We start from the raw sequence: 12,525 nt of genomic DNA on the forward strand, positions 1-12,525 counted from the left end.
GTACCTACTATGCTAATGTAGCATCCTGAATATTATTCTATTATTCAGAAGTGCTGACGTAACCTTTTACTTCCCCTGTGTGCACAAAGACATGATAACCAGTGTTTCTCTTTGATATCTCGCCCGGACCAATAACGCAAGGTTCTCTTCTTCCCTCCGGCCTCGATATGGATTATTAACGTGACACTAAATCATCTTTCTTCCTGCCTTGAGTGTCCCATTGTGGGACCAGTTTGCGGTCGCCAGCAGGGGGCGGTGGTGGCAGGCGGAGCAGAGGAGGAAGGAGCGAGCGAGCGAGAAGCTGGTTACCAGGAGGGCAGAACAGGAGGAAGTCCTCTTCGACAGTGAACTCGAACGTGAACGGACGTGTGCTCTCGGAGAGCCCCGTTGAAGAGCAACGGGAGAGAAAGAGAAACTCTGCTATACCTCGGGTTATCCTAGAATTACAAGCGATAGTGAAGTGTGTGGATAGTGAAACAGAGTTTATGCGGTATATTAGCTGGTGGCTATCGGCTATAGTGACTCTGAGTGTACCACTAGGCGAGCGTCGCCGAAGACAGGTGGTGTACATAGCCACGTTGCGTTAGCTGTATAGGCGACAGCAGGAGGGTCCACCAAGACCCACAGTTTAGCTGTGTTTAAGGTAGCCCACAGATTAGCGCGCGCCAGCTCAGCCCTCAGCCCCGCAGTGGACGTCTCGTCGACGCAGCCGAGGACACCTCTCCTTCCAGCAGAGGCCGCCACAACACAGCACGCTCCTCCAGCTCTGCCACTGCCCCTGCTGTCTACCCCGGCCCGCTGGCTGTTATCGCGGGATCGCCCGACGGCCATCTTGTCACCCGGACGAGTGGTGGTGAGAGTGGACCCGCCATCTCTGTTAAGTACAGCGGTACTCCGAGTGCCAAAACAATATCAATTCGAAACGAACGCTAGCAGCAGTGTCTAGGGGTACCCCAACCATTTTAAGACGGCTTTAGCTAGGACCTTTTATTTGGTAACGTGGGCCCACATGTCATTTCTTTTTGAGTGTAATAATTGTGTTACTGTATTGAATTTCCCATTGAACTCCTTTAACATGTACCTGGGTCTTCCCCAACGCAAAGCGGGGCAGTAGTATTAATGGAACGAGCACAAGGTGCCTATTTTGGGAATAACGTTCCCCTGTATTGTCGAGTGAGAGCACCCAGTGCCTAGTGTGAACCTATGGTATATTAACCGTGCATTAAGATATAACCCTGTATCTGATACTTGACCAGGCATTATATAAAGGAGACGTAGATGGGAGCATGGTGTGTGTGTCTGTTACTGAGCCCGTGTTTTAACCCTTGTTGCCCGGGTAATAATATTATTATTATCATTACTATTTAACCCTTCCCCACCCTATTCGTATTTCATGGTTAAAGGTCTCCGCAGGTTGTTAAGGAAGGGTACTGCTTTGGGGAGCGCAAAATCATTAGTCAGCTAACAGTCACCAGGTGTGGGAGGGCTAACGGAGGTACTGGGGGAAGTGAGAGTGTGTGGGGAGCTACTGCTGAGGACCAGAGTACCACCCCCCAGGTTAGTAAATCCTGGGCCCCATCCGCTCCTGCTGACCGACCGCCAGTTCGACGTTCCGGGCCCAAAGACGGGGGTTCAGTTAGATTAAACTCTACTGCATCCCGCTACCAGGTGGCCGTGTACAACCACTCCCATAAAGCAGGGATAATTGTCACGATCAGAGCTCGTGTCTGCCAGATGAGGAGCAATCAGCGCGGCTGCAAGAGATCACCTCATCAAGCATTCCCTAATTCAACTGGCAGAACCCGTCATCCAACGTTGCAGTGTTAAACTGCCTACCGAGGTACGACGACGCTACCTGAAGACCAGCTGTAACTACCCCTGTTTATGCTTGCCCTAACCTTCTGTTTCTTGTGTCCCAGGACTTCGCTCCAGCGTCCTTCCACCCTGACGTCTCGAGCCCCAGCGTCCTTCCACCCTGACGTCTCGAGCCCTGCAAAGAGGACTCCTGCTCGCTCTCAAGCGCAAGACCTGTGTCCTCTCTCTCTCGCTGCCGACAGCTGCACTGAAGTGCACCTGCTCTCATTCTTCTTCCCCCCAAGAACATTATAACCTCCGTGTTGTTCACATTCCTGTTTCACATTCCTGTTATACTCTGCTTGGTTGGGAAGGATAATTAAAGAACCCTAAACTGCTCCATTCTCTCCTCCTGTGACGAACCGCAGACGAACAGACGGCGAGACCGTGAGAGAGTTTGCTTACGACTTACAGGAGCGGATGCGGCGCATACAGGGCCGAGACCCCCGACAGGTCGCAGATCCTGCCGCCCGGCTGCAGGAGCAGTTCGTGCTAGGCCTGAGGGAGGAGATGCTGCGACGGGAGATGAGGAAGTACATAAGGGAGGACGGGGAGCGGACGTTCCTCGGCTTGATGATGGCGGCGATAGACTGGTCCAAAGAGGAGATGGTCCTGCCCCCCACTAAGGGTCCCGCCCGGGGCCTGATCCACGGCGCCGCCACCGCGGAGGGATGCGAAACCCCTCCTAGCGTAGACACACTCCAAGAATCTATCCGACAGCTGTTCACAGGCCAAGAGCGGTTGGGCGCGCGCCAAGAACAGCTCTTCCAGGCATTGCAGCAGGAGCGAGACGCGCCCCAGAGAGGGGAGGGGAGATGTGTCCGCTGCCCCGCGTGGAACACCCCGCCGGGACGAGGACGGGAGATTGATATGCTACACCTGCCAACAGCCGGGCCATATCGCTAGAGATTGCCCCTGCCCCGCCGGTGGACCACGCCCCGCCCTTTCCCCCGCCACCGAAGTGCCGGGACCGTCGGGATACCGACCTGGACCGCGAAGGGCGATCGACTCCGTCGCGACAGGAGCCGCCGACCCAGTCGCTAAGGGCCCGGAGGCTCAGAATGTACACAGGAATGCTTCACCCTGGATGTACAGATAGACGGCGTTGAGACCCGCTGCCTCTTCAACAACGGAGCCGAGGTTACTACCATGTCGGAAAGCCACTTCAAGCGGCACTTCCCGAAGAAGAAGCTGACCTCCGCTAACTGGATCACCCTCACAGCCGCCAACGGTTTAGAGATCCCAGTGGTGGGGTGCCTGTACGCGGAAGTGAAGTGCCTAGAAATGACGTTCTCCGGGAAGTGCATATTCATAGTGAAAGACGACCCCTCCGGGGACCCGCGAGGGACGCCGTCCAGGGACTTCTGGGGATGAACGTACTCGGCGGGGTGGACGGCCTCTTCAAAGGAATCAAGGGGATGCGCCCCGCAAGTAGTCGTCGCCCCGGCGCCGGAAATTTCGCACTGCGCCGAGTTGTCGCTGCCATGGCGCAGGAAGAATGGGAGTGCACCGCCCCGGGAAAAAAGGGATACGTGAAGGTGACCGGCCGAGACCCGGTGGTCGTTCCCCCTCACAGCCGCCAACGGTTTAGAGATCCCAGTGGTGGGGTGGTGGGGAGTGCCAACCTGCCACCCGGCCTGCTAGTAGCTAACGTGGTGGCGTACACCCTAAATGGAAGAGTGCCCGTGCGTCTACTAAACCCGACCGACGCCGAAATCGTGCTCCGGCCCCGGTCCCGACTGGCGGAACTCCACTGCCCCCGTCAAGTACGGCCCAAAGAGAGGGTGACCGTGGAAGTAATAGACGGAGGAGTTAGAGTGACGGCGATTGAAGCCAGGGACAACCCGACACCGGCGGTGGCCGACGAGAGGACCCGAGAGCTCGTTGTGCCCGTACAAGCGAACCTCCAAGACCTCACACCGGCCCAAGTGAGCCGACTGAACCAGGTATTAGAGAAACACAAGACGGTGTTCTCCATCGACGATGGAGTCAAGTCAAGTCAAGTCAATAGTTTTAATTGTCACGGCATACAGGTATACAATGAAATGCGGCTGGTCTTGCCCGCGACGATGTGCAATACAGTGGTACAACATATAATAGAATCCAATAAAAATACAGTGGTACAACATATTAATAGAATCCAGTAAAAAACAACAGTGCAATAAACAGGTACATGGTGTGCCATCTCGGTATCTGTACATAGTATTTACAGAGCATATAGGACATGCTAGGTAGCTTTAGTAGTGCAATACACTGTTCCTGATGTTATACTAATTTAAAGTGGCCTTTCCTCTGGCCATAAGTGTGCGTATGTGCGGCATGAGTGTTAAAGTGGCTGCTAGTGTGTGAGCGTGCTCAGCGTGCGTGTCGTGTATGTGCTTGTGTGTGCTTGTGTGTGGATAGTTCAGTTTCTGTGTCTCTCAATGTTCATTGTTCAAGGCTCTGATGGCCTGGGGGAAGAAGCTTAGCCTAAGCCTCTCCGTCCTAGTAGCTGGGGTTCGCAGGCGTCTGCCTGACCTCAGCAGCTGGAACAGGCTGTTATTGGGGTGGTGGGGGTCTTTCATTATCCTGCAGGCTCTGGATTTGCACCTCTTGTTGTATAGAGCCTGCAGGGGAGGTAGCGCAATACCCGTGGTACGCTCGGCTGAGCGCACCACTCTCTGTAGGGCCTTCTTGTCCTGTGCCGTGCTGTTCCCATACCAGGCAGTGATGTTTCCGGTCAAGATGCTCTCTACAGCTCCTGAGTAGAAGGACTGGAGTATCTTCCCCGAACTTCCTTAACTGTCTCAGGTGGTAGAGGCGCTGCTTCGCTTTCTTTACTACTGTGTCTATGTGTGTTGACCATGTCAGATCCTCTGAGATGTGGACCCCCAGCTACACGACCACGGTCACCCACTACGTCCCCACCGGAGACGCACACCCCGTCAAGCAACGGCACCGCCGGATACCGCCCCACGTCTTCCAGGAAGTGAAACGACACGTGCAGGACCTGGTGGACCTGTAGCTGTAGCCCATGGGCGTCGCCAGCCGTGATCGTAATCAAGAAAGACGGCTCTGTGCGGTTCTGTTGCGACTACCGCAGACTGAACAATGTGACGCACCGAGATGCGTATCCTCTACCCCGTATAGAGGAGTCCCTAGACGCCCTGGGGCAGGCCAGAATCTTCTCCTCTCTCGACCTCACGGCAGGCTACTTCCAGTTGGCGGTGAAAGAGGAGGACCAAGAAAAGACGGCCGTCACGACGCCCTTCGGTCTCTACCAGTGGACCCGTATGCCCTTTGGGCTGTGCAACGCCCCGGCGACGTTCCAGCGTTTGATGACCGCGGTGCTAGGAGACCTGGCCTTCGACGTCCTGTTGGTCTACCTAGACGATGTGTTGGTGTTCGCCAGTGACTTCGAGAGTCACTGCCAAAAGCTGGACCTGGTGTTCGGACGCCTTCGTGAGCATGGGCTCAAACTCAAGCCCAGGAAGTGTTTCCTCCTCAAGACAGAGGTGAAATTCCTGGGACACATTGTATCGGCGGCCGGTGTCCAAGTCGACACCGACAAAGTAAAGGCTCTAGAGGACTGGCCGGCGCCACGCTCGGCGAAAGAAGTGCGACAGGTGATCGGGTTCCTGTCGTACTACCGGCGGTTCGTGCCCCGCTTCGCCCAAGTGGCCCAGCCTCTGCATGCCCTAATGGGAAAAGAAAAGAAGGGGTTCGCTAAAGGACGGACCGAGGCCTTCAAGTGGACTCCCCAGTGTCAAGAGGCCTTCGACCACCTGCGGGAGTGCCTTATGAAGCCCCCGGTGTTGGCCTACCCAGACCTCCGACTCCCCTTCATAGTGACCACAGATGGGAACTACTTGCGGCTGGGGGCAGTGTTGAGTCAGAAGCAAGAGGGCATGGAGCGCGTCATCGCTTTCGCGAGCAGAGGTCTACGAGGGTCCGAAAGAAACGACCAGAACTACAGCGCGTTTAAGCTGGAGCTCCTCGCCCTGAAGTGGGCGATCACAGAGAAGTTCAAAGACCTCTTGCTCTACTCCCAATTCACCGTGGTCACCGATCACAACCCGCTACGGTACCTAGGCACGGCCAATCTGGGGGCAGTGGAGCAGTGTTGGAACGCCCAGCTGGCCGAGTATGACTTCGTGGTACACTACAAACCCGGCCGGCTTAATCAGAATGCCGACGCCCTGTCACGCATGCCGATGAGGCAAGAACCTGAAGTGGAAGACACAGAAAAAGACTTCCTAACGATCACGGCGACAGGCACCCATACTCGGCTGGACACCAAGGAACGGACCGCCCAATCGAGGGCCCCCGCCCCAGTCGCACGCGACGGCTACGTAGTGATCCTGGCGGACGAAGTCCGGGCTCTACTAAGCCCTGAGGGACGGACCGAACCACGGGGGGTCCCGACAGTCGTCGCAAGACAAATAGTGACTTAGAAGGGGAACAGCGGCTACAGCTGGGCGGAATTACTCCAGGCAGACGACCCCGAACTGGGACCGGTGTGGCGGGCGGTGACCGTGGGACCCCGCCCTCTAAAACCCAGTTGCAGGAGATGGACTCAGTTCTCCGCAAGGTGTACGGGCAGTGGGAGCGGTTCCGTCTGCACCAACAAGTACTGTTCAGACGCGTCAGCGACCCCCGCGACGGGGAATAGGTCCTACAGCTGGTGGTACCTACGGTCCTGCGGCGACGGATCTATGAGACCCAACACGAAGACGGGGGACACTTCGGTGGGCGGGGGACCATAGACCTGATGAGGCGAAGTTACTACTGGATTGGAATGGCCGAGGAGGTGAAGGGCTGGGTGCAACGGTGCAAGCGGTGTGCACTGGCCCGGGACGTATTCCCGAAGGCCCAGGCCCAGATGACCTGCACCAATGTAACGGCACCCATGGAAGTCCTAGCCATGGACTTTACCCTATTGGAGATGTCGGCGGGCGGCTACGAGAACAAACTCGATTCACTATCGCCATCCCGACCAAAGATCAGACCGCCAAGACCACCGCCGCCGCGTTCATCAAGCACTGGTTCGTGTATTACGGCTGCCCTGCCCGGCTCCATGCCGACCAAGGGCGAAATTTCGAGTCCAGTGTCATCAAGGAACTGTAGACTCTACGGGATCTCGAAAAGCCGTACTACGCCGTACCACCCCCAGGGGAATGGGCAGTGCGAAAGGTTCAACCGGACCATGCACGACATGCTGCGTAGCTTGCCCGCAAACAGGAAGCAAGACTGGAAAGAACACCTGCCAGAGTTGGTACTCACGTACAACTGTCACGTGCACTCCTCCACGGGATACTCCCCCTTCTACCTGCTCTTCGGGAGGGACGCAAGGATGCCCCGGGACGTCCTGGGGGGCAGGGATGTTGTCGACGACGGTGCAGAGAACTTAGACGAATGGGTCCAGGGACACCACGAGCGACTGAAGGCCGCCGCGGAGGCCGCGAATGCCACCGCAAAGCACGCGTCTCATCGACGCAAGCGGATATACGACCGGAAGTCCAGAGGCGCACTCTTAAGGGCTGGAGACCGAGTCCTGCTGCGCGACCACCGACCCAAGGGTCATAATAAGATACAGGACAAGTGGGAGCCCACGCCTTATATGGTGGTTAAGCAGAGCCACGAGGGGACGTCTGTGTTTACGGTTCGGCCCGAAGGAGGGGGCCCCGAAAGGACCGTACATCGGGACCAGCTCAAGATCTGTTCCTTCCCGGCCTCCGATCCGGAGGAGCGGACGCGGGCTCCCCGGAGGACCCCTATGGAATCGCGGAGCTCATCCGAATCAGACGTGGGAGGCGCCTTCGATTACCCTTGGGAACCGCGTCCTAGGGCGTGTAACCCACCCAGGCCCCCTCGGGTCGTCGCTGAAGCCGCGCCGGACGAGGGAGGAGAGGTGGAGTCGGTCCCCTCAGGAGAGGGCGGCGAGGACGGCGGAGACAGGGGCGAGGAGGCGGCCAACCGGTGGCCTCGGAGGGCGAGGCCGTGGCCAATGACCTGCCGACAGGGACCGACGAGTCTGACACGGAGTCAGACATGAGGGGGGTCGAGCGAACCCGGCCCCAGAGGAGCACCAGAGGTCGGCTACCCGCTCGGTATCGCCAGGACTATGTGCTGAAGAGCGTATTGGTTGAACAGTGTGTGCAATTTATGAGAGAATGTGTGAAACTGTTGGTCTAAGGACCGTATTCATGCATGTATTAAACTGGTGTTCCATTGAGGTAACTTGCAGAGGACTTGGCAAGTTTAAAGTGGGGGGAAATGTAGCATCCTGAATATTCTTCTATTATTCAGAAGTGCTGACGTAACCTTTTACTTCCCCTGTGTGCACAAAGACATGATAACCAGTGTTTCTCTTTGATATCTCGCCCGGACCAATAACGCAAGGTTCTCTTCTTCCCTCCGGCATCGATCTGGATTATTAACGTGACACTAAATCATCTTTCTTCCTGCCTTGAGTGTCCCATTGTGGGACCAGTTTGCGGTCGCCAGCAGGGGGCGGTGGTGGCAGGCGGAGCAGAGGAGGAAGGAGCGAGTGAGCAAGAAGCTGGTTACCTGGAGGGTGGAACAGGAGGAAGTCCTCTTCGACAGTGAACTCGAACGTGAACGGACGTGTGCTCTCGGAGAGCCCCGTTGAAGAGCAACAGGAGAGAAAGAGAAACTCTGCTATACCTCGGGTTATCCTAGAATTACAAGCGATAGTGAAGTGTGTGGATAGTGAAACGGAAAGAAGAACGAACTTCAGTAAATACCTCTGGTTATCCTAGAAGTTTATGCGGTATATTAGCTGGTGGCTAACGGCTATAGTGACTATATAGTGAGTGTACCACTAGGCGAGCGTCGCCGAAGACAGGTGGTGTACATAGCCACGTTGCGTTAGCTGTATAGGCGACAGCAGGAGGGTCCACCAAGACCCACAGTTTAGCTGTGTTTAAGGTAGCCCACAGATTAGCGCGCGCCAGCTCAGCCCTCAGCCCCGCAGTGGATGTCTCGTCGACGCAGCCGAGGACACCTCTCCTTCCAGCAGAGGCCGCCACAACACAGCACGCTCCTCCAGCTCTGCCACTGCCCCTGCTGTCTACCCCGGCCCGCTGGCTGTTATCGCGGGATCGCCCGACGGCCATCTTGTCACCCGGACGAGTGGTGGTGAGAGTGGACCCGCCATCTCTGTTAAGAGTGCCAAAACAATATCAATTCAAAACGAACGCTAGCAGCAGTGTCTAGGGGTACCCCAACCATTTTAAGCCGGCTTTAGCTAGGACCTTTTATTTGGTAACATGTCATTTCTTTTTGAGTGTAATAATTGTGTTACTGTATTGAATTTCCCATTGAACTCCTTTAACATGTACCTGGGTCTTCCCCACCGCAAAGCGGGGCAGTAGTATTAATGGAACGAGCACAAGGTGCCTATTTCGGGAATAACGTTCCCCTGTATTGTCGAGTGAGAGCACCCGGTGCCTAGTGTAAACCTATGGTATATTAACCGTGCATTAAGATATAACCCTGTATCTGATACTTGACCAGGCATTATATAAAGGAGACGTAGATGGGAGCATGGTGTGTGTCTGTTACTGAGCCCGTGTTTTAACCCTTGTTGTTATTATTATATTATTATTATCATTACTATTTAACCCTTCCCCACCCTATTCGTATTTCATGGTTAAAGGTCTCCGCAGGTTGTTAAGGAAGGGTACTGCTTTGGGGAGCGCAAAATCATTAGTCAGCTAACAGTCACCAGGTGTGGGAGGGCTAACGGAGGTACTGGGGGAAGTGAGAGTGTGTGGGGAGCTACTGCTGACCGCCCTGGAGGGCGAGGAGGACCAGAGTACCACCCCCCAGGTTAGTAAATCCTGGGCCCCATCCGCTCCTGCTGACCGACCTCCAGTTCGACGTTCCGGGCCCAAAGACGGGGGTTCAGTTAGATTAAACTCTACTGCATCCCGCTACCAGGTGGCCGTGTACAACCACTCCCATAAAGCAGGGATAATCCACCCTGCTACATTACTATACCTACATGACTACCTACTATGCTAATAATATTATGTCGAAGTGTCCTTGAGCAAGACACTTAACCCCTAACTGCTCCCGATGAGCAGGTTGGAACCTTGCATGGTTGCATCGGCCGTCGGTTTGTGAATGTGTGAGTGAATGTGAGGAACAACGTTTTAAAGCACTTTGGATAAATGTACTATATGAATGCACCATTTACCATTTATTTACTACTATGCACTCAAGTGCACAGTTCAACACTGTTTGATGAACAATGTTACTGACCATTAGCTGCCAGAGTTGTACCCTTCCTGCTGACTTGTTGTACAGACCTTGTAAATGGCTTTGGATAAAAGCATCAGCGAAATTACTAAATGTAAATAAACCATTACAATACGTTGTATGTGAACAACAAGGGAGAAACTAACTCCTCATAGTTTCTCAAACCTCTCTGTGGATTATTGGAACGCTAAATAAGAAGTTACATTTTACATTTACATTACATTTACATGTAGTTAGGTTTGAATGTATTCCTTGATGTTGTCTTAGAAACATAGTATACATGCCATCTCTGTTAGTATTGTTGTATCTTTTTAATAGAGCCTTTTGTTCATTTGTATCTAGTTTTAGCTCCACACATTTCATGTTCTTTCAGTTTTAGTCCTACTAATTTGATGTTTTTTTTTATTACTCTCTTACTAGTTATTATGTTATTCTACACTGTAGCGCCTTGATATTTGTTCCACAAATATAAAGTGCCCCCACAAATCGAATATTATTATTATTAGTAGTAGTATTGTAGGATGCAGGGGTATCTAAGTGGGTTCCTGGGGGTCCTAAACAGATTAATCAGATTTAGCTATCTAAGCTAGGTATCTCCCAAGATTACAAAACAGTGATTCTGTGTAAAATCATAACAAATCTTGTCAGATGAGTCCCTGGGACTAAATCTAAATCTAGAGTATGTACATTTGAAGTCGCATCAGCATTGCTAAAAATCAGCTATGAGTTTAATGTAAATGCATTGCAGTGTTTCCTCCCTCCACCAAGTGGTGCTGTTTGACCACATCTGAGAGGCGGCTACGTGGGCTCCTGTTCCCAGCCTTTCTTGGCAGCCGACACCATAATGAGGTTGGAAAATTCCTGTGACCCCGGTATTTTAAATAGAGAGAACGTTTTGTATGTTTTTGTGTGGATGAAGAAAGAGGAGGGGGGTGGAGCAACAATTACATTTCTTAAATGAAAAGAAACCAAGCTGCTTGTACGTGACAAATATAAAGTATAAAGTGTAAACTATACATATAAAGTATAAATATAAAGTATAAATATAAAGTATAAAGTATAAATATAAAGTATAACTATAAAGTATAAATAAAAAGTATAAAGTATAAATAAAAAGTATAAAGTATAAATAAAAAGTATAAATATAAAATAGAATGTATAAAGTATAAATATAAAGTATAAATATCAAGTATAAATATCAAATATAAATATAAAGTAGAGGCAGGTTCTATGGTTTTCTCAGTTGCTACAGTGCATAGTCCTAAAGCCACTGGAGGATATTTCTACCTGGACGTTTACATAACCAGTGACACGTTTTCATTCATTCATTCATTCATTCATTCATTCATTCATTCATTCATTCATTCAAGTTCAAGTTCAAGTTCTTTAAGTTCAGAACTTGAACTTGAACTTGAATGACAATATTCATTCATTCATTCATTCATTCATTCATTCATTCACGTCAGAACAACTGACATCATGAGGTTCAAATGATAGAGAATGAAAGTGATACTACAGTCAGGGAGAGTTCTGATGTCACATGGAGGAGTGACCTAAGAATACTAACCTTATTACTATCATGCACTCTTCCTACTATACTAATATGTCTCTACTACTACTATGCACTCAACACTGCAGCACCCAAGTTTCAACACTGTTTGATGAACGTTGTTACTCAGCTGTAAGAGTTGTACCCTTCCTGCTGACTTGTCGTACAGAACTTAACTTAAAAGCATCAGCTAAAGGACTAAATGTAAATGTAGATGTGTAGATGTGCAGGCCACGCACTCTCAGCTCTGGGTTGGTGAATGGTGATAGATTGTATTTGTGAAGCAGAGTGAATGTGTGGACACACAAGGTACACGCTGGAGCAGAGTGGAGACGTCGTAACGTATTCACGCTGTGATTAACCCTTTCACTGCCACACTACAGAAGGTTAACGTGCTGTTGTGTGGCAGTGAAAGGGTTAACCTTCCGTGTATTGTCGCAGTGAAAGGGTTAACCGTTTGGTATTGCGGCAGTGAAAGGGTTAATGGGATCGTTCCAGGTTTTTAAGACGTCCTGCCGATCGATCACAAACCGCCTGGGAAGCCGCATTAGCTCTTGCGTCAAAAGAATCAGAGTCCACTCGAGAGGTTACTTTGCAGTTTATTACGACAAATCTTGTTTTTGTACATCCATACAGAAATTGTGACATACTGTAAATATCAGCTTGTGTAAACAACTTTGGACAGAAGCATCGATCAGGACCCCCCCAAAAAAAAGACAAAGGAACAACAGCGGTGGCTATACTCTGGAAGAAGATGGATAAATTACAGGGCGAATGTAAACCATTATCCTTTGCACCATTTCCATCCTATCACCTCCATTGACCTATCTCAAACCCCGCCCCCTTCTCTCCATCTT

This window comes from Notolepis coatsorum (genome assembly GCF_963971535.1).
Source record: "Notolepis coatsorum genome assembly, chromosome: 6".
NCBI classification, from domain to species: Eukaryota; Metazoa; Chordata; class Actinopteri; order Aulopiformes; family Paralepididae; genus Notolepis; species Notolepis coatsorum.